Source organism: Vidua macroura, chromosome 4 (genome assembly GCF_024509145.1).
Source record: "Vidua macroura isolate BioBank_ID:100142 chromosome 4, ASM2450914v1, whole genome shotgun sequence".
Taxonomy (NCBI): Eukaryota; Metazoa; Chordata; class Aves; order Passeriformes; family Viduidae; genus Vidua; species Vidua macroura.
Window position 1 is genome coordinate 25,353,382 of NC_071574.1, and position 22,981 is coordinate 25,376,362.

At 43.3% G+C, this 22,981-nt stretch overlaps 2 long non-coding RNA genes across 2 annotated transcripts; both read left to right on the plus strand.

Annotated features, from left to right (window-relative positions):
* The first annotated feature begins 3,422 nt into the window (after positions 1-3,422).
* LOC128805939 (uncharacterized) lies at positions 3,423-3,987 on the plus strand. The gene is made up of 3 exons (XR_008436659.1): positions 3,423-3,484; positions 3,653-3,714; positions 3,845-3,987. It is a non-coding gene; the product is annotated as an uncharacterized LOC128805939 (long non-coding RNA).
* Positions 3,988-8,323: 4,336 nt separating this feature from the next.
* On the plus strand, positions 8,324-18,146 carry LOC128806322 (uncharacterized). Its single transcript, XR_008436785.1, has 4 exons — positions 8,324-9,065; positions 13,453-13,521; positions 15,082-15,307; positions 17,824-18,146. It is a non-coding gene; the product is annotated as an uncharacterized LOC128806322 (long non-coding RNA).
* Positions 18,147-22,981: the final 4,835 nt, after the last annotated feature.

The following is a 22,981-nucleotide window of genomic DNA, read 5'->3' on the forward strand; positions in this document are numbered from 1 at the left end:
AATGCACACCAAATAGCCTTTGCACTTAGTTAGCTACCTATATGCTAGATACAGGATGGTAACGGTACCAAAAACTTTGTTTCAACTTGACCTCTTCATCTCTGGGGAGTAACGATGCTACATAGTTGATGAAAGGCACCTTAGTCCTTTCATGAAATGACAGTTGGCTGGAAAGCACTGTGGTGCTCAGGCTTTGCCTTGAGCCGTGCTGTGTCCCCACACATCCTGCCTCATGAGCATCCAAACTCTGCCCTTGCCACCAGAGGAGTGCTCATGGGATTAAATCTCAGTGCCAGTGGGCAGGGTTTGTACCAATAGCCTTCTCAAGAGATAGTAAAAGCACAGTAACTAAGTCAGGGAACCGGCATGATAATATTGAGAATTTAATTCTGTATTTATTACTGGTGTTCTGTTTACTGAAGTCCAGCCACTGTTTAGTCCTCCCTCACTGGCTCTATCTCTTTTTGCTCCCTTCTCACCCCCCTGCGTTTGGTGGTTCAGACTCTTACAGATGACTACAGAGGAAATGGAGAGTGCATGCAGGATCTGCTGGGTAAATGAACCCCAAGCAAACACACTGTTTATTCAGAAATATTTCAGGCTGTTTGCAGGAGCCAAGAGAGTACTGATTTCTGATTGTGCTTACCTCTTAAAGGGGAGCATGCAAATCTCTGTGGTAACTTTCCATTTCAATGGCTACTGAAAAAAATCTGTTTTGGGAATTGCCTTTCCTTACTTGTATAAAAATCCTTTTGTGCCATTAAGACACTTTGCAAAGAGAAACAAGATCTAGAGGCTTGTTGAGGCACTGTTTTCACTCCCCAGTAGAGTTAGTCTCATTAAAATGGACCTCATCTCCTCACTGCTCCTGCACATACTGTCAGTTTATCACAGATCATCTGACATCTCCAAAATGGAAAGCATGACGTAAAGCTAGAAAAAGAGCTCGAGACTGAAAAAAGTCAAAATGAAAATTGCAAAGACTGATTTTGGGGAAATGGGGAGCAGGAAAAGATGCCTGCATCCAAACTTGTCAAGTCTTCAGGGTACCTATATATGCCAGCCAGAGGGAGCAGTAAGTGTTCAGGGCTGTGTACCACTCTCTGCCCCTGGCCAGCTCTGCAAGGAGCAAATGCACAGTCCCAGAACCATGCATACCGGAATAACCTTCTTAGGAAAACCCTGCCAAAAAAACCCTTGTAGGAATACCAATCTGTCTTCCCCCCACCTCAGCTCAAAGAGCATGGACACAGCCATGAGAGGCTGCAGCTGGCAGAGGCTGCCTGCCCACCATCCTGCCCAGACCCCTTGCCAACACAGAGCAGGCCAGATCAGGTCTCTCAGGCAGTTCTCAAGGGCAGTGTTCCTGAGCGTTGGTTTACCCTTGAGTTTTGGGCTGGGAGCTAGGGAACAGAAGTGCCTGGATGAAAGAAGACAAAATAGCCCCCTGAGACCTTCTCTGGGTCAATGAGGAGTGTGAATCCTGTGTTCTGCCTGACAAAGGGCAACAACCAGAAAACTACCAGGAGACAGAGGGGACACTGAGAAAGCCCTGGAGGCAGAGTGCTTGTGGCTGCAGGAGACACAGGGGTGGGATCAGGGCAAAACACCCTGCCTTCCAGGGAAATGTCCCTCACACCAGCTGGGAGATGACAGCTGCTAGCAAAGAGCAGCTGCTGACTTTCCTCCCAAAGCTGGATTGCCTCAACTGAATTTCCACAGCGCTCAAGTGAGCTCAGCAAAGGCTGGATGGATGGGCAAGGATGGCCACATGCTGCAGGGAGCTCCTGGCTTCTGAGGTGGTCTCACTCGGGTGGACACTCCTTCCCTTCACCAGAATGGAAATGCCTCCAGAAGGAGCTTGCTGTGGGAGATGTAATTTCTCCTGTTGGTTTCCATGTGACAGCGGTAAATTCTTTTAATGCTCCTTAAGCTGAATTTTCCATGGTCAGTTTTCCTAGGACACTATTTTTGCATGCATTTCCTCATTGCCTGGACAAAACCAAGACAGATTTGAAGTCAGACTGTTGCAATAACTCAGCTCCACATAACAAGCCAGGTGCAGTAAGGGTGGGGAAAACAAACAGACTGTGGATTGACAGGAGGAGAGATTTAAATGGTGAAGTATAGCATTGTACTCTGTCTGGGCCTTCAGTGGGTTTTCAACGTAGCAGGAGGAGGGGCTGTGGCGCAAAGCAGTCCCTTTCTATGGGTATGTGCATATGTATATACGAATGTATGTTGAATATTTAGATTAACCCCTCTTATTCAATGTGTAAAATGCACAGGTGTATAACTGGAATCCAAGACTTTACCCCTGACAGTCCCTCTGCTCCCTCAGATACCTTTGTCCCAGGCAGTCCCACTGCAAAAACAAGCAAAAAGGCACACCAACCCCAAGCCAGCATCAGCAGTACAGAAACAGCAAGGCTTTCTTATAAACTGCCATTCAAGGGCCCTGTAATTGAATGCATGGGGCTGCGCTGTGTGCTTCCCTGGGGAATTTGCCCCTCCCGCTCCTCCCGCAGCAGCCTTTGACACGGGGAAAGCAGGAGCAGCCTGGCCCTGCCCGTGCTGCCCTGCCCTCCGCGGCACCATGCCCTGCATTCACTGGCAAAGCGTCTGCACAAGGAGCTGAGGAGGACCTTAACCAGGGAAAAGGAGCCACGGCTGGAGGATGAACGCTGAGCTAACAAAACCCAGAGGCAATCCCGTGCCGGGAGGTGTTGACTTTGCTGTTTCCTGCATTTGCAGGTGACATCAGTTAATGTGTTAAAATGGCTAATGTGTCATTAAAGGAAAATGGGATTGAAATGAAGGATTCTGGATGGGGGAGGCAAGCCCCTTGAATTCCTTGCTGCAAATGCTGGGTTTGTGAATGAGCCACTGCCACCAGGTACTTTGGAAGAAAAGCGTAGCTAATAATTGGAGAAAATGGCATGACCCAAAACTCTCCAAGCGCTTGGCCTGGAGGCTGTGTGTCCATTAGAGGAAATCACAAAGTCAAAACAGACACTGTGTAATTTCTCTGTACTTGCATTAACCATATCCCCAGCACTAGCAGTGTGGTTCACTGTAGTATAATAAAGCACTTTATTCCACACCATCACAGCTAAGTATCCTCATCAGATGGAGCATCACAGTGGCTAGAATTCACTTTTCCATTAGGGAGATTGTGCATCTTGCTAAGACATTAGTTTGTAGCTCAGCAATGTTCTGATTTTTTAAAGAGGGCAGAGCTTGGTGACAAACATTCACTCTCCCCGCTCCAGAGGAACTTTTAATTTAGTAAAAAAACAAAAAAAACCCTTTCATTTCTACTGTTTGGCAACTGCCTTGGTAAAATATTTTGTCTAAATCACAATGTTAATCCAGTCGTTTCAGTGCACAAAAATTGTTCCTTTCTAGGCACCAGAACTGGTTTCCTTGTGAGGCTTTATTGCATTAACACTTTGAGAGCCCTAAAATCAACAGAGCTGTCAAGGTATGGGTCTTTGCTTTTTTTTACCTGGAGCACTTTCTGAAGTTGGCCAAAATAAAGTCTGAACTGGACTCTTCTGAGAGGTACAGGGGGGTAAGAGAAGCAACAATTGATACAATTTGGTATGCAGGAAATTTGAATTAGATATTTGAATTTTTTTTTTCCCCACAGGAAGGGAAGTCAAAACACTGGATCAAGAGCCCACAGAACCTGTGGTTTCCATCCTCAGCAGTGTAAGGACTCCATATGGACGAGGCTAGGCACAGCCTCATTTAATTGGTGCTGCTTTGTGCAGGTGTTGCCCTACATGATCCTTGAGTACCTCCCAGCCTGAATTATTCTGTGATTTTGTCATCAACACAGAGAACAAAGGAAAGGGGATAGCAGCAGAGGCAATTTTACAAGCTCTTAATATTCACCACACTCTAGAGCCAGAGAAGATCAAGCTGGATCCTCAACCTTCCTACACTGATGGCCTCTACCAAAGCACATGTAGATGCCTGGGAGCTGCACCAGCTGTTGAAGGGGGCAGCGGGATAAGAGCATTCTTTCTCCATGTTTGGGAGCCAGGGGGTTGAGGGGTTTTTTAAACATTTTTTGTACCCGTGGGCATTGCCACATGGCCTTTGGGGCCTCATATATGATGTCTTTGTGGAGTGATGCTGAGAGCTCTCTGGCTGAAAAGTCTTGAGGTTGGTATCACAGAGCCAAACTGTTCTCTCAGGTCTGCTCCAACCATTCTGAGGTTTGACTGGGTGGATATAGCCAAGACCACAATTAAAAATGAGGATTTTTGCAGTTTATTTAACTGGTAGAAATTTCTGCTTGCCTTTTAATCCTTGAAGTAATTTTAACTCCTTGCTGATATATATCCATATTGGGGATTTATATATTTATGTATCCGTAAAAACAGTAAAACAACCTACAGATAGGTTAGAATAGAATATAATAGAATATTATATATAGAATCCCAGTGATATAATAGAATCCCAGTGATAACCAAGAGCTTCTCTGAGGCCACCTTAAACCCTGCTGAAATTTAAATGCCAGGTTGTTATTGTGGCTTGTTTATTCTCACTTCTAGCAGCATTTTACTGTTTGGCTTCCTAAATCTCAGCAGGGAAAGGACAGCTTAGCTCCCTTGAAGACTGTGCTGCTCTGAAATGATGACTGTTGCTGTGGGGGAAGGGGTTGCACTCTCTATGACATGATTTGTAGGACCCTCTATAAATCATTTACCAGCATGCCTTCACTGTAAGCTTACAATTTGTGGAGCTTTAAGAAATGTAAGGAATAACAATGCACAAAGGAGGAAAAACCAAACCAAACCAACAGAGGAAGAGAGGGACATCTCTAAACCCCTTGCCTGGAAAATGAAAAGCCTGTATTTAAGTCACAGGGACAAGCACTGAAAGCATTTTAATGGGTGAGTGCCTTCCTGCACCACCACCATGTGTTGTACAAATTGCGGCTTCGTGGCTTCAGAGCAGACGGGGAGGGGGCTTGGCCAGCCCTACCCCAGGCTTGTGACCCTTGTGTCTCCCTCTTGAAGTCCCTAATAAATCATCCTGCCATGCTCATAAAGTGGAGTTGAGCAGCAAAGCAAAGGCCTGAGCATGCAAACCCAATTGGAAAATCAAGGGATTCTAACAGGGAGGGCAATACCTTCCATTTCTGTCACAGGCCAACACCCACGTATGGTTGTGGATAACACCTGAGCAACCACTGGAGAGCTAACATGGAGATTGCATTGCATTTTTCTTACTGCTGAAGGTGATGTCTGGCATAATTCTTATGCCAAATGGAAATGCTGACACAGATTTTAAATTATAATTTATATCAGTCAGCATTCTTACAAATAGAAATCCTGTCTCAAAAAGTATTCCTCTTTTTGATGATGGATTTGGTGATACAACAATCTTCCTTTCCTTGTCAGGTGCTTCACTTAATACTGAACAGCAAGGTAGTTAAAAAATAAGCACTCTACAATACCAGTAAAAATTGCATTAAATGAAGAAGTGAGGTGTTTTTAGTAGGATTCAAACCGAGATGTTTCCACTACAAGTCAGAAGTGACCAAGACATCGAAAACATTTTCTACCCAAGATGCACCTAAATGATGTGACAGGTAGCAACAGGTCTGCCTAAAGGGGGTAAACAGCACCAAATATGCTGATGAAGCCGAGGAGTAAATTTTTCCCCATTTTATTGGCTGAAAGCCACAGGCCCTGAGGATTCACTCTCTGATTTCCCACAGACAACAGTCCCTTCCCAGAGCAGATCTGCTGTGGAGCCAGAACAAGAGGCACTAGATCAGCATCCTGTATTTGGTGATAGTGAAAAAAAGTGCTTCAGAGAAACTGTGAATCACGTAGAAGATGGTGCAACATTTGGTAAGGTAGGCTCACTCAAACAAATTGTATCTAAATACAGGCCTGTGTAAAGGGTAAGGATGCAGAGTGGAAGCCACTCCTGGAAATGGGCTATCAGGGTAATCCCACAATAACAGCAAAGGCTTTAAGGTCATAATGGAGAAGCAGCTGAACATGGGTTGTGAGGGCAAAGCTGCACTAAAAGGAGGTAAAATAATTTCTATATAAAAAGAACGTGAGCAGATTCAGGCATGGGCTTCTTAGATTGTATATAGTTGAGATGAGACCAGTTCCTGATAGTGCTCAGCTCCAGAATTTATCTTTTTTTAATAAGGGTGTAGCAAAATTGGTGGCTGCACAGAAAAAAAAAAAAAAAACACCACAGCAAGTGCCACAAAAATGGTTTAAGAGCTGAAGAAAGTGCTCTAGAGTAAAAAAAGGAGCACAACCTGTTTAGCCTATCTAAAAAAAAAAAAAAAAAAGATTGAAAGGTGACTTGATTACAATGTGCTATTACCTTTGCAAAACCCATTCTGGGTTTTAGCATGAGAGGTAACAAGACCGAGTAACTGGAATCTCAGGGAAGACAAATTGACATGGTAAGAATACATTTTTAAGAAGAAGGGTCTAAAGCTGTGATCAAGGTATCAATGGAAGTAACGAATCCTCCACCTCTTATTGTCTTCTGATCAGGACATACAGCTGCACTTCAAGCAGAATTCATGTTTTTGTCAAACAAACCATTGCTATGTCCCTCATTTTTATGAAAGTCATCCTTTAGCATTTCTAATGGCTGAGACCTTTTGTCTCAGAAGGGAGCAACAGAAGGGCCCAGAAATTATTCCCCAGAATATTTTAAAGTACTCAGTAATTACAGGAAGTATTAAATAATTGAAGAGAGTAGTTTGCACAAAACCTCTGATCTGCATTCCTTAAAAGAAATTCCTGGCTCACAAGCTTCTTTCTTTCTGCTCCTTGCAGAATCATTGGCAGGAACACAACAGCGTTTAGCAGGTTTTTCCCAGTGCTGCAGCTCTTGATGGCAAAGACTGAGGCTTTGGAAATGCCCTAGGAAGGCTGTCAGGAGCCAGTGGGCATTGGGCAGTGACAGCAGACTTGCAAGCCAAGAACAGCCTCCCTGCCAGCTTGTGTGATAGCTGCTCTAATCACCACTCCTACAGACCTTAGCCCAGGTAAGACTCAAAGGAACATTTCCTTCTGCTTTTATGCTAGCATTAATACGACAACTTTTGGTTTCCCTTGTCCAAGATATCCAAGATACAGTAACTGATCCTGCCTGTGGGATACAGGATTCTCTTTTCAAGAAATAATATCTAGACAATGATCAAAGGCATCCATAGTCAGTGGATTAAATGGAAGCTGTGGATGCTGGCTTGTATTAAGTTCCAATTGAGTGTCTGCTGCTGATTTTGAAGTGCCTAAACTAAAGACACTAGAGACTGAAAATGTTGCCTAGCTATGCTTGATCTCCATGTCCTAGAGGAGTAAAGAAAGCAATGAAAACTAATTCTGTCAGGAACTGCAACATGCCCCTAGTGACAATGCACAGGGAGCAAGAAAAGCAGAGTAGGAAGCTGTTCCCCCAGCCCACCATAGTAATGTTCATGTGCAATATCATGTTTTGCACCATTTTTAGAGTGACTGTGGAATTTATTCTAAAGATATAGCAAGCGCTACAGAATGGTGAGTGTGAAAAATAGGGGAGAGACAAATTATAATGTAAGCTAGGGAACAAATTATAATGTAGCTAGGGAAAAGACTGAGAAAAGTGCTGGAGCAGCAGATTAATGCTCAGGGACACCCTGACGTGAGTTCTGTGATAGAGAATGAACATTTGGGACTGAGATATTTGAACTTCCTACTCAGATTCCTGCAGCCAGCCTGAGTTTGCTGATTTGATTAAGGATTGACTGTGCCCATGTGAATTTAAATTGATTTCTCATTTCAGCATGAATCCGTCCCTCCTTCCCTTCCTCCCTGCAAGAGAAGGCACAGCAGCTGAAATCACTTTACAAGGCATGGTGACATGGGAGAAAGAAGCTAAATGGGAGAAAGAGGCTTATGGGATAATGAGCAAATATTTTTTAATTAGTGGTGAACTGAGTGTTTCTCCTGTTTTCTGCTCCAGATCATGGCTGGCAGAAGAGAAAGAAGGAGGCAGGACTTGGATGGGGAAGGAGAGCACTAGGGTGAATGGGATTCCAAGTGGCGGCTGCTATGCGCTCTAGTCTCTCACAGCTGGGTCGCCTTCTTGCTCTAATATGCACAATTTTTATTTCACCCCCTCTGCTGCAGCAAGCATTAATTTAAAATTCTCACAGGCACAACTTTGGAGGCCTCCTAGTTTCCAAAGGAGAAGCCAGGTGAACCATGAATTCACCCTATAAGTGATAGGGACTCTTTTCTGACTTGTTTTCCCTTACCTTTAACCTTGTTCAACCCTCCAATATCATTGATGCATTGGTGAAGTGCCTCAAATCTGCAAGTGACATAATTTGCTTGACAATCAGCATTCTCCATCAATAATGAAACCAAAAACATAGCTTAATAGACAACAAGGCTAGAGCAGCTGGCAGTGCTGCACAAATCTGGCACTCTGGCTGCTGAGTTTATTAGATGTTTTATAGTCTTGGGAACTAAAGATAATGGATCCCATTCCCATATGCTGCATCAACAAGAGCTGGGACTTCGTCGTGCCATTGATCTATGAGGCAGCAGTGAATACAACCCAGACACAAATGCTAAAATGAATCAATCCTAAGCTGTTAAAGAGACACCACGAAGCACTTTCCAGTTTTCAGTTCTTGCTTTCTAATCTCCATTCCATGAAATACTCTCCCAAGGGCTTTGAAATACAACAGTTTGCTGCAGAGTTTGGGATCAGGTTGAGAAGAATTGCCCCTGTGGATCAAAGAATAGAGATGAAATTTAGAGCCCATTACCCTTAGTAGGCACTTGTGAGCTCCACCCATTCCCTATGAAGCAAAAAGCTTTTGGGGATTGCTTTAATTTTTAAAAAGTGCTGTGTGATTATGTTCATACAGGTTTACTGTAGGGTTCATAAAGCTATTCTCCTCGGATAAGTGGAAGACAAACTTTGATTTGTTTCCAAGAACAGAAAATTGTACATATCTGCAGCCAAGAGAATGAAGAAGAAAACTAAAGCAGAATTTAGTCTGGACCTGACCGATAGTGAGTACTACTCGGGTGCTAACATTGGCTGCTTCAGAAACTATGATACCTTCCAATGTTAGCATGTGAAGCTACCATGGTTGCTGCAGTCTCAAATCCATTTCTGTTTAATCTACATCAATGTACTCTGTTTTTAGCCATTTAAACCACCTAATACTCAATATCCACAAATTGTTTTAAAGCAAGCATGCAAAGAAAAGAAAAAACTCTAAAACAGCAGCCTCTAGACTGACACTTGAAATATGAAACAGAGACAAGAGAAAAATGCTATGATATAAAATCAGTTTTCAAAGCAAGGAGACACTGTCTGGCTATGTACACAAAATGAAAGTTTCACCAAGACATTATTGCATAAAATAGTTTGGAGAGTTCCTACTCAAACACAGGCCTATGGAAAGGAAAGACAATCAGCTCACTCCTCCTGGTTATAGATGCCAAGAGGAGCTGATGATGGCCTCAGGCACTTTCGTGGCTCCGTATGCCCAAAATCTCTGCAAAAATCAATCAAGTGGCATTTGGTATTTAACCTTGATGTGCCCTTTACAGCAGGAAATAATGCTACTTGGGTAAAACAGCTCCACAAAATCATGAGTGTTTTCCAGTAATTAGTATCAAGTAAATAACTCAAAAAAGCTGGATGGAGAAGTAAAAAAGAGACTAATGTATTCATTAGTATGGTAAATTATTTTCTTCTATATATATCTGAATGGATGAGCAAATAATGAGTCTCTTAGATTTGTGGAGCATCTCACACCGGGGAAAAGACCTGATTGCTGTGCACATTGCATCATTCTGTTAATTTGAACAATGAAACCCAACAGCTGTTTAACAACACACCCAAGTTTACAACCTGAGGTAGAAGCAAGGTAATTATTTTGAGGTAAGTTAGACTGCTAATGCTAGTATGTGGATTTAAGAGATGAGTTTCTCAATAGCTCCATGAAATCCAGACTTAGCTTGCAGGAGCAAAACAAAAAAACTGGGTTCAGGGAAGAACTCAAGCTTTGCATGATACATGCAAATAATGTGGCAGACATTATATCTGTGCTGGTCAAGAAAAAAAATACATTTCAATTTTTAACACTAAAGAAATTTTATTAGAAAAGCTTTCCATTAGGATGCTCCTTTGTAGGTTTGGTAGCTGTTTGAACTTTTGACTCAAAAGAATACAATAAAAACTAATTTAGGTGCAAGGGGAATAATACAAATATTGGATTTGGTAAAATTCTGTTACCCCCAAAATAAATCATCTGTAAACTCCAGTATAGATGATGATTTGATGGAAGTGTAAAAGAGAAGTGAGCAGAGTTCAAATTGAAGTCTCCCCTAGCAGCCAGGCTGTGATTGACACATGCAATACCTAATGTGAACAGCTCAAAGGTTTCCTGTCAAAGTTAAAACCAGCCCAAAATAATTTTATTTGTTACTACAAATAAACCATGTTACACTTACTTGAAATACATTCTTTTTCATGTTTTTCTTAAAAAGCTTCTTTTTTAAACAATAATTTTAAGTGTGGCCATTATCTGATCACCCGAAGCCCAAAACACTACTCCCATAACATGACTGTGCTTCTCACCCCAGCATGTAGGTAGTCATAAACATATGCCCTAACTACAGGCTAGCTACTTTGCACCAGGAAAACCTCATGTGCTGAAGAGAGAGGTGAGCATCACACTACACAGCCCAACATCCAGAATGAAGAACATCAGATGAGCAGAGTTTTATCCCTAATTCTGCTACTCACATGTTGCCATTAACCACCTGAGCTGATGATTCCGGACTCATTGGTGCCACAAGCTTGGGTTGGAAGGATTTAGGTTTGCATGTGAACGATGCCCATGGCAAAGGGTTGCAACATGCAGAGTCATGAATTGGCTGCAGCCTGGAAAGGGAGAAGCAGAGAAAAATCATGAGAGGCTGTGAACTACAATAACACTTGTGTTCAAACACTGCTAAAATAAAAAAGCTTAATGAAGCTCAGACAAAAGATCTAGTTTGGATCCTGAAAAAAGACCCCATTTTCCCAAGACTTGAGAGATTTGCATGGAATTGTTTACCTATTGGGCTTTTCCTTGCACCTGTCCTCACCCCACCCCACAAGGTGTGCCAATCATCCATCCATTCAATTGGGTCCCGTTGCAACAACCCTCCTGTTTTTGTCCTGGTTCAGTCCCTCAGTCCTTCCTCATCAAGTGAATTATTTAATCTTAAGAGCTCACCAGCTCAGTGACTCCTATCCAGCAAAACAAGCTTCCAGTCCTTCCCTGCTGGTGCCTGCTGCCCCAAAGGCAGCAATAAAGCACAGCCTTGCCAGCTTGGCATCCCCCTTTAACTGGGCAGGTTTAGCTTCTCTGCTCAGCAGGTTTTCCTGGCTGCTGAAACCTCTTACCAGCCCTGCTGCCTGACCGAGCAGGCAGCCTGGTGCATGGGAACAAGCTGGACAGCTGCCCTTCCACCTGCTCCTGCCAGAGAAGTGTACTGCACCCCAGGAGCCTTGAGATGGCATTGTGCCCCTTGCCCATGTGCAGAGACCTCCTAACTCCAGCACAGCCCCAGAGGACAAAGCGAATCAAGATGAATCAAGATGCTGTTGACACAGCATGGAAGGGAGATCTGGCGGAGCCTGGGAAGCTGTGGGGGGGCAGAGTCTGGCCATGGGGGCACTGACCTACTAAGACTAGGCTGCACCTCAAGAGCACAGGTCAGTCTGCACCAGTCCTCCCATAATCCCCATGCTGAACTGTCCAAGCCATGAATGAAAACCTCCAAATAATTAAACATCATCTACTTTAGCAGTCACTAGCAGGACAATAAATAAGACATCCCAACAGAAGAAGATAATTTCATGTTTACGCTTGCAAGGGAAAAGGGGATTTGAAACAAACAAAACATCTTTTTTTTCCCCTGCAGAAAGAGAAACTGTCTGTCAAAGCAGGACCGTAGTGACACTGAGGACTCTGTGCAAAATTCTTCTGTTTGCTTCTGCATTTGATTAGCTGCCTGCATTATGTGTTTTAATTTCCTGCCATTGAAGCACATTGCTGTCATGGTGATAGATGCTATAGAAATGAGTAAAAAAAATTTTAAAAGTCCAGAATGCTTTTGACCAAGTCTGCGCTAATTAGTGCACAAGACAAACAGACAAATGTTTTCTGGGATTTATGTCAACCGTGTCCAGATTCCTCCCCTGCTTCTCAGATATCAGCAAAAAAACCCTTTCTAGAAATGGAAATAAAGAAAGGCAGCAGATGGTACTGGGAATACTCAGAGTAAGATATCTCCATTCAGACACAGATATTAGTAGCAAACCATGGAGTTAACAAGCATTGTGGAGCAGTGAATATTTAATGTATGGTAGTAGAAGAGCGAGGAAGGCAATACTGTAAAATGACTGGTAAAGGCTAACCAGAAACCACTCAGAACTTGTGTGGGTGGGATGCTACCTGTGATGGCAAAAGCTGATCTATCAGGAATAGGTGAAAGTGGGAGGGGAAGGAAAAGGAGACTATCCTTTGGCAGAAACATGGGAGAATGGAGATTAATCTTGTTAACACCAAAATGATGGTGTGGTACTGTTCATCCCTATTGGACCTTACAAAAGAAACCAAAATAGTAATAATTGTAACTAGCACAGGGTTCAACCAAGGCATCCCAAGAGTTTTACAGGCATAAAACTGTCTGTGCTTTCAAAGTGAGGAAAGGATTTCTCTGATTGACAGCAGGAAAGAAATACTTAAAAATAACTCCTTTCCAAAACCAAAGAGGAGTTATTATTTCTTGCAGAGCTTCTACCAGAAGCCATCATCATCCCCTCCTGGCTGCCTTTCCTGTAGAGATTCAAAGGTACAACACATATCCTCAAGCCATGTAATATCACTGCTATTGCGCTGTCTATGCAGTTCTGATCAAATTTTCTTTGATCAGAAAATGAATCTTAGTTGGAAATAGGAAACCAAAAGGCTATTTACTGGACACAGTCTATATTAAATTAGCAGATGTTTAGCATTTTTTTCCAGGGTACCATCACTTCTCAAACAAATACAATCTCAAATTGGGGTATAAGTGTAAATTCTAATCTCAGTAATAACATATTGCACTGCCACTTGCATATACTTTACAATGCAAATTGCCCAAAATACATCCCTCTTTTCAGCCCACACCACTAAATGGAGGTAAAATCCCACAGCTTGAATTTTTTGGCTTTGCAGAATCTAACCTGTAGAGTTTGACCTCAAGTCCACCATAGTAACTGAATCTCTGCTGTTGAAAAAACCTTGCTAGGAATTATGTATTTACAGAACATGGAAGTTTTATCAGTGCTGCTTTTGTTACCATCTGGAAGGAATTGCTAACCAGTCAGTATTGGCTGCATTTTTTTTTTCAGGTGGCTGTAGTCTGTGCAGGGCTGACAGAGGACCAAGAGCACTGCTGACATAGCTATGCAGTAAGGGCTGTAAGTAAAGAAGCACAGAGCAAAGTCTTGGGATTTGAGGGGCTCTGTAATACCCAGTTGTTCAAGGATGGGCCAGCCATCTGCTCTGGGGACCTGTTGGTCAGCATTGGTAACTGTGGTATCATTATCCCAGATCTCACACATGGTCTGCTAAATTCGCCTCTCCTGAACAGAATGCTCTGATCTCAGGCAAATCAGAAAAATTACCTTCCAAAACTTACCTAGGTATCACCAGATGACTTGACAAAAGCAGTGACCAGTTATGCAAGGCCCAGCATCTTCCACAGCTGTCTCTAACTGATGGCTTATGCCACTTTGACTGCGGAAGGAATGAAGCTTCAGCCACAGAAATCCCATCTGCTGGGATTGTCAGAAACCTGCAGTGCCTAAACCTGGCCATCACTAGCTGCTGGTCACTGCCATCAGCAGCCACAGCCCACACTTTGACTAGGGGGAATTCCAGATTTTTTGCATCATCTCATTGCATTTTGGACACGTCTCCTTGCCACAGGTACTGCAGTGGCCCAGAAGGGCAGAGGCAGTTATCAGGGTGGCAAGGAACAGCTGAGCAAAGCAAAAAGTGACAGCTGGAGCCTATGGAAAGCTGTAGGGAACGGGGGGACAAGGCCTTCAGCCACTTCGTAGAGAGACAGCCCCTTCTGCAGCAAGCTCAGACTGAAAGCCTGCCGTGCTCCACAGCACCTAGAGAACCAATTGGGCAGCTGTGGGGAAAAATGCTTTCCACAGCAGATACATCACTATAAAAATAGCCCAACCTGCTGACTGGACAGCCTGCCCAGATCTCACTAATGCAGCAGGCTGAGCAACAAAGGTGTTAGTTTACCAGAGCACAGCACATGTACGCAGAGACCAGCAGGGAAGATGTTTGTGAGTGGGAGAAGTTGAGTCCATCACTGACTCCAATGCAAAGTTCAGGAGGGAGGAGTTTAATGCACTCCAGGAGGTTACTGAATGTACAATTTGGATTGCTTGCCCACATGTCTTTTCTAGCAGACTGAAGTGTTTGCAGTGAGGGGCAGTGGGTTCCAGCTGCTGGGTAATGGAGACCCAGTACGGACTGCCATGGTCAAAGTGGCAAAGGAGCACCTTGCTTGAGGTGGGTTCCAGTGTGAGGTCCATGTCAGCCCACACTGCCTGGCTGAGAGCAGAGGGCATGTGGCCAGGTGAGGAGCAGATTGTTGGGCAGGAGGAAGCATCTTCAAATTCAGCTTTTTGCTCCCAGCATTGTTCTGAGCAAGTTCTGAGCTTCACCAAATTCTGCCTCAGGGCAGAGCACCAGCCTAATGCTGGGCTGAGCCCCATGTCTTTGGCCTCAGTGATGGGGCTGGGAGCTCTGCAGGATGGCAAATGTCTTCATGACACCCAGACACCCTTGCTTGTGTCAGCTAACTGCACTAGCAGGCTCTAAGGAGACCTTACAACTAGACGGTAATGCTGCTCTTGTTGCGATGCAAAGGGATAGGGCTGCCACGTTGCTATCCTGCAAGCGTCATGCTGCAAACCCAACTTCTGCATGTCCTCATATGCATTTCCTTCCAGTTTTAGGTACAGATGCAGATGTTTTTGGGGAGTTTTCTTCAAGGCCACATATATCATCTGTCCTGTAAATGATTGCAGTTGCACTAGCTTCTGTCCTTGACTGTGCTTCTTTGTCAAGCACAGCAGCGATAGCAATCACTTCAGGTTTTGCAAACCTGCAGATCACTATTGCCAATCTTTGTATGAACAAGAGCTAATTAATCTTCACCACATCTTTGTGAAGAAGGTAAGTATTATCATTTATTATCTTTCCTGTTCTACAAATACAAACCGAGATGGCAAAGCAAAAAATGATTTGCTGATGGCCAGGCAAAGATAAACACATCGTGGGCAGTAAATATAGTGAAAGTGAAAGAAGGCAGACTGTGAGATTCCCAGATTTTACCTTAATGCAGATAATGAAGAATGGCCATCCTAATAAACAGCAGTTCTTTGAAATGGAGTCTTTCTGCTATGAGAATAAGTAAAACAGCAGCCAGAATATTTTGCTAATATTAGTGCAAAAGAAATACAAAGATGAAGGCCACAAATTTTGAAACAGAGCAGCAGCTTTACACATTTGGTTTTAGTTTTCAAAAAGAGCACATTTCGCATTTAGGCTTCAAAGTGGCTGCTCTGTCAAAAGGCCCACTGACATATTGAACCTCTTGACATTTTGATTTTTAATTTACTCTGAAATATTGCGGAGGGATCAGTTAAGTGCTGAACTTCATTTTTCTTTTAGTCTGCTGCAGTCAAATGGAGTAGAGCTGTATCTTTAAAATCTTGCCCCATTTTGCCTGTAGTAGGGACATGGAAAATTGGCTTTCTGTGTGTGCAAAGGCAAGAAAGGATGTAGAAAGCTTGCTGAAAAAAACTGAAAATTGCCTGTTTCAGTGTGGCTTTGTCTCAGTAAAGATGCTTCTTGTCTGTGGAAATAGCAGTTGTTTCCTACCTTCTTATTCTGTATTTCAGCAATTACACTGGCCATTTTAAGAAACTAGTTATAAATGTGGATTATTTTCATGTCTGGTCAAATGTTGAATAATGATTTAGTATTCCTGTGCCACATCCTTGCGAAGCACTTCAAACTGATTTGAGTACATGAGCCTGATCTTTTCAAAAATCTTAACTGAGAAAGAAGTAGCTGAAATTATCCTGAAAAAAGGCACTCAGGTGGCTCATCATTTCTTAACTGTATGAGGTGAGAAGGGGAAAGGCAAGACAGTGGTGAAAAAAAGTAGGGGAAGAATTTATTGGGAACAAGCTCAAGATGTGTCCAAAGGGAAATCCCTTAGGGCCTCCAAGGAGGTAAACAACTATCAGTAAACCATCCTGCAGTTCTTTGGCTCCCTTACCTTCCTTTTTATTTATTTTCTTTCTTTCTTCTGGAGAACCCTCAGACAGTGCAGTGCCTTGAATTTATTCATTCTTTATGCATTTTGATAGTTGACTTTTCCATTTTTTTTTTCCACTAAGTTCTGGGCACCAATGTTGTCATTCTAAAGTTTTCTCATATTAAGCAATACATTCAAAGGCCAGTCTGAGAAAGTTGCCTCCCTTCTTGATGGGCATAGCACCTGGGCAACCAGCACAAAGACAGATTCAAGCAACAGAAAAACAGGAATAAAAGCAGGGTAAAAGGGAAACTTCCCTCCTCTTGTGCCTATATTGGTCACATAGAAATGGCCAAGGTAAAAAAAATTCACACTGGTGCCTTAAATAAAGAGACATAAGCATCAAAAGGCAGAGTACTGTGATGGGCAGCTTTCCCCAAGCTGCCATGTTTCATTGTAGCTCAGTCCAAGAGGGATCAGTGCCGCCTTTGCCATTGCTGCTGCTTGGGCATACAAAGAGCCACTTTTCTTTACTTGTGCAAGAGGGGAGTTTAAGCATTGAGGAAATTGCTGTCTGGTGAACGAGACACAATGTGTGGTACTTGCAGTCACCTGGTCTTTTATTTTTGAATGTGAGAGGGGAGGAGCACTGTGTGGTTACATTCTGTGGCACACAAGATGGTGCCACACAGAGGAATGCTGCTGCCCAAGGCAAGAGAGTCTGGAAAGTGTGAGGATGTCAGCTGCTGGGGTGAAGATTTGGAAAGAGCATAAGGTTCAAGACGAAGGTAATAGAAAACATAGACCTTCAAATAGCCTGGGCATCTCTTCAGGTGCTTCTACAGAAATTTTTCAGAGACCAGTGGGAGGGGTGACTGACTAAATGCCAGGCAGTTTAGCATAAAAAGACCAAAAAGGACAACTGTGTATGTACCAGCAAGATGGATGGCGGTCTGAGAGCAGGTAGCCTACACGTGCCAAGGCACAAGATCAGAAAGAAAACCTGAGGAGCTCAGGGCAGGGTAGTAGCACCTCTCCCTGCTTGGATAGCAAAGAGGGGAGCTGGGGGTTGCTCACCATTTGGTCATGTCTGCCCTGTGGGGAACACAGTACAGTTTGCAGAAACAAAAGAAATAAACTGGAGGTGTTTGCTCCTGAAAGAAGTCCTTAAGCACATTAGTTAAAATGGAGCTCATCCTATTCAAAGGTAAGAGAAAGGCAGGGGTAGGTGGTTTCCTGACTGCCTTTGGGAAGTGCATGAAGAAGGTTTGCCCAGGACGAGTCCATCATTAACCCAAAAAAGTCATCAACTCTGGCAACAAAGTTCAGGGAGGCTGTCTTGCAGAAAGAAACCCACCAGCCACCAAGGCAAGGGTCTGCCCTGAGGTTCTGCAATGGGAGGTACCTCCTTTCTGTTTAATTACAGGATGAGAGCATCAAAAAGGCACAGCTGAAGAAGCAGAAGAGCTTTCCTGGTTTTCTTTCCATTCATTTAGTTATACAGGTACCAGGTTTGCAAGCAGAACATCTTATTGAAGTTTCAGACAGATTTGTATTGATTTGAAGTCAGAACTTTGTCCAGCTAAGTGAACCTGCAATAAACTAATTTTATGCCAAGTTAAGCCTGTAGAGAAGCATCTTGCAGTGGTTAAAATGAATTGGCATTTAAACAAAGTAAACATAATTTGATAAAACTTCAGTGAGAAGATGAGACTACTCATATTGTGGCCATGCGAGAGCATTTGAGAGAGTTATTAATATAATTCCTGCTGCACATAAAAAACCCCCCGAATTTGAATCTATACTACAACATCAACCAGAAAGAATTTTATGAACATATTTTTTTTAAACATCCTGATTAAATTTAAAGGCCTAGTTCTAATTATTTGACCAAAACAATTTTCTATTATAGTATAATTCACTATTTAAAAAGAGTAAGGTGGCAGATAGTGTCTCAAGCCAAGACAAAACTACATGATGGCATGTAAAATAACTGTAATTAAACAATCAAATGTAGCAATTAAACATGAATGATTCTTTATTAGGCTGAATGAGGATGCCAAACAAGACTCCACAGGTGGCAAGTTTATTCCCCCATGCTCATGGTCTTTTCATTAGCAGCTCTTGGCATATTCAGACATGCAAATCTGTCTGTGTTTTTAAGAGCAAGCCCCCATTTAGGTATCCTTCAAACCAAGGAAGATATGCAAATATCAATGAGGGCAGGATTAAAGTATAACAATACTGTTTAGGAGATAAATTGAAGAAATATGCTGAGAGTCAACAAAGTCAATGTTCTGCACAGGGAATAATGAAATGCGCCACTGTAGCATGGCAATAGAAAATTCTGGGAAGAGTGTTGTTTTGCTCTGGTATCCAGAGGTCACCAGTAAGCCCCTGAGAGAGGTGCCAGCAGCACTGCTCTTTGACAGACACAACATCCAGGCAGCCGAGATGGGCTTTGCTGGGCATCACGGCCGCGACTGGGTGGCAGTGCTTTGTGAAGCATGGGAACTCTCCTTGCAGGCGCTGCTTTTTTTGGAGCCAACTTCCCTGCCAGCAGCCACAGGCAGAAAGTTTTGTCATGCCTTGCAGCCCTGCCACCCTGGAGACATGCCAGGGAGGCATTGGCACAGCTGCCAGGTTTGCCCTGGCTAGCATCCAATGTGGCCAGCGTCCCCCCTGCAGGATCAGGGCCACCAGCTCCTGGAGCCACCTGCTGCCTTGAGCCTCTTTGGGGCAGCGCTTTTCCTGGATTGCAATACTTTCCCTAGTGCTCTCCAAAGCCTGAAGGCAGGGACTGGGCTCTGCCTGCAAAGCAGTATCTGCCTTGCAGGAACTCATAAATATGACTCCTGGCTGAACACCCAGCCAGCCAAACACTACAGGAACCTGCATGTGGAACAAGCTGCCAGCTGGACAAACTGCCCCAGCAATAAAATGGTTAATAGCAGAGCTGTGGGAAAACCAGGTGAGATGGTAATGCTGCTTATGCTGCTCTCCTTCAGCAACAGAGGCAATGGCACACAGCAATAGAGCACTGCCTTTGCTGCAGGGAGCATTTTATTTTTAAAGAATAATCCAAAAGAGCTCACAGGAAAGTAACAGAGGTGATAAAGGATTTGGAAAATAAGACCTGTGAGAGAAAGGCATGTCCAGGATGCAGAAGAGAGGGCTGAGGGGACACATAACTGTCCAGAATCATGTTAAAGGGCATTATAAAGAAGACTGGGACCAATTCTCATTAGTCAGAGAGGACAGAATGTTAAGGAATGGATTTTAAGTCCAGTAGGCAAAGATTAAGGAAAACTCACCACTATAAAACAGGAAATGGAGCAATCTGCCAAAGAAACACAGACAGTGGCCACCACTGCAGAGATGCCAGGAGTGACCAGGCCCCCAGAGGCAGTGGGGAAACCACCCAAGAAATCCTCTGGTAGCCAGGCTAGAGACCATGGATAACCCACTGGGGATCTCCTCTCTCCTGAAAGGTTCATGGGTACAACAAGGCACACCAGAAAGAACAGACTACATGGGAAGGCTAGAAACTATTCAGGCATGAGTATCTCAGTGATAGGGCAGAGTTTTTGCTGCAGCAAGGTCAGTGTTGATGGGTATTGCCAAGCACTCTGTCCTTGGTTCCCAACTGCATTTTCTCACCAAGGATGGAAAGTGACAGCCTTGCAGCTGGTCCCCCTCATGTCTGGCTGTGCCATGCACTTGGGGACCGTTGCCAGACTTGGGAAGTTTATAGTCTTTCTGCCCAGTCCTCAGATGACACATGGAAATAATATGGCTGCTATGCATCCCAAATTACTCTCGGAGGCTGTGCATGGACATTTTGGACAAGGCTTAACCTGCACCAGCTGTGGGCAACAGGGAGGTAGCCTTGGGGCTGTAAACCAGATAGATCAGAAGAAATCTGACTCCTCTGGAGCAGACACACAACACAGCAGATTTCATCTTGACCATAGGCAACCAATGCAATGGTGTTCAGTGAACTCTCCCTGTTTATTGAAGTAAGTTATCACAAGATGCAATTTGCTTCATTGGCAAATAAACTCCATCTTTTATCTTTTCTGTACTCCTGCTATGGTATTAGGACAGGAACTTCCCAAAGGAAGGAGCTTGTGTACAGGACATGCCAGGAGTTCCCCTCTCCTTCAGCCAGAGCTGGGGGTCAGATCACCTGTGATCTTTCCTTTTCAGTGCCACATCATCAGAGATGATTTTTCCTTTTCAGTGCCACATGTGCATAAGGTCCTCTGCAAACAGTTGTCACTTGATTAACACTAGCAAATATATCTACCAGTGCAGTTTTTGTTTCATATCCCAGGGAGAAGATGAAATAACTTTACTGATTCAGAGATCAATTATTAATTCACTTTTTAAAACTCACTTTTTAAAATCCACTTTTTTTTTTTCAGCGTTAGCTGAAATCTATGCTTTATAAAGCATAAATAATAACAAATAAAACAATAATAATAATAACTAAACAGAAAAGCACATTGCACTGTTTCGATCAGTGTGCACAGGCAGTACTCTCAACTTTTATGTGATGGATGAAGCTTGGGTTTGAATTGAACCTTGCTGAAGTCAATATATGTCTTCTTTCACTTCTCTGAACTATGGATGAAGGTGGAGTTTTTGACAGGCACATGTAGCCTGGCTGGCAGGGAGAGCAGTGGGGACAGGGGTCTGTATGCACACAGGCAGACCTAGAGCTGGGGCCATCCAGCCTGCTAAAAATAGGTTAATGCACTTGGGAGATGGAGAGAAAGGAGTTTGGCTTCCAGTTTGGCACCACCAGGTGCCAGCCCACAATGAGACAGAGAGCCAGTGCCAGGTGAGGATTTAAATTCAGTTTTATTGCTACCCCCAAGCGATTAAGCATCATGACTCAAACCTAAATCAGCAGAATTGTTTAAAACCCAGGAAATATTGTAATAATAAAATGTGCTTTTTTTCTATGACCTTTTTATTTCTGAACCTCCATGAGTAACTGATGTCACAATTTGAAGAATTTACTTTTCCTTTTGAAGAAATAATGTTTATTTACTTAGGGAAGATGTGGAACTCACTGGCTTCCAGGAGCTGGAGTTTTAATGAACACTAGAGATATGAGCCTATGGAAAAACTGCAAGGGTCAATCAAACTGCAGCTACACAAAAGAACAGTTTGTTCTGTTTCCAATATGACAATATTTACCTGCCATGGTAAGAGATCCGAAAGTCAGGCTTTCCTTTGCATTTCTGCCCAAATCTGTATTTACAAAGCTTGCTTTTGTGATATCCTCTCTCACATCTGAATCAGTGAGCTCTCTCATACCAGTGATATTTCTGTGGAAGATAGATTAATTTTATTTTTTTCCCATTGATATGGGACTTGAAACAGCTTTAGGGAGGGAGATAGATAGGAAACAAGAAGGGATTTAAGCCTTTTGCCTCACCTTAAAAAAAAACCCATGCAGCATTGCTGTCCCAGGACTGGGCCCACATTATTACTACAGCCACAGCCACATCATCAGAGCTACAGCACTTGGAGTTGTAGATCATCAGTCTGCTGTCACAGCCATGATATATGATGGAAAAAGCCATCCATCTGCAAACGCCGAGCACAAAGAACCGTGGCTGCAAGGATGCAGCATGACATGTGCAACATACACAGCAGCAAGCATTTTCCAAATAAAAAGGACATAAACGTGGTAAATTGAGACTCATCGGAAAGAAGGGGGAAGACATGCAAATCCTCTCACCCCCAGGCCTCCAGAATTGCTAGTATGTTCTCAAATCCAAAAATGACACCTATGAATCCAGCTAATGGTTCCTTCACACACACACAGCTTTCTGTTAAAGCTTACTTTTTTCTTCTCTCTTCCAGTGTAAAACCTCAATCATATTTACCCCTGCTTTAGGATCTTTACAGACAAAAGACATTTAAGGCTGTGAAATCTTGGGAGAAGTAAAATGACGTGGCGGATCAATCAGCTGATGCTTCTTCCCTGCACAGTAGGAGACTCCAGCAAACCTCTTGTATTTTGTGTGGAGACTCTGCTCTGACTGAATTTTTCTTTTGGCACTATAAGAGAAGAAAGGTATTTAAATTTTAAAAAGAGGAAGTGAGACGGAGAGAACATAAGCTCATGCATGGCTGCAGGTTTCTCAGCTAAAAGGAATTGTTGGTTATCCAGGAGAAAAGCCATTTCTTGTGTTACTCTGCTGCACAGTACTCCAAGTGTGGGTGCAGAGAAGGTTTTTAGCTAAATAAAATTAAATAAAAATAATTTTAAAAAATACCATGCATTGGTCACAGAGCCAGAAATGTGGACGAGTCCTGGGATGCTGATCATCCGAAATGATTCCCCTGAGTTTTTAACACCTATCACTGGTGACAAGTAAAGCCAATACTTTACCAAAGCAGACATTCAAAGAAGAGTTTTGGTTTTTTTCCCTCTACATGAAAGAACTTTCTCATCTAAAAGTCAGAAGCCACAAAGAAGTGGATGTCACTGTAAAGGAATATGGGAGCAAGCCATTCAGTTACTATACCTTGTGCAGGGGGGACAGCCATCCACTTTTGAATAG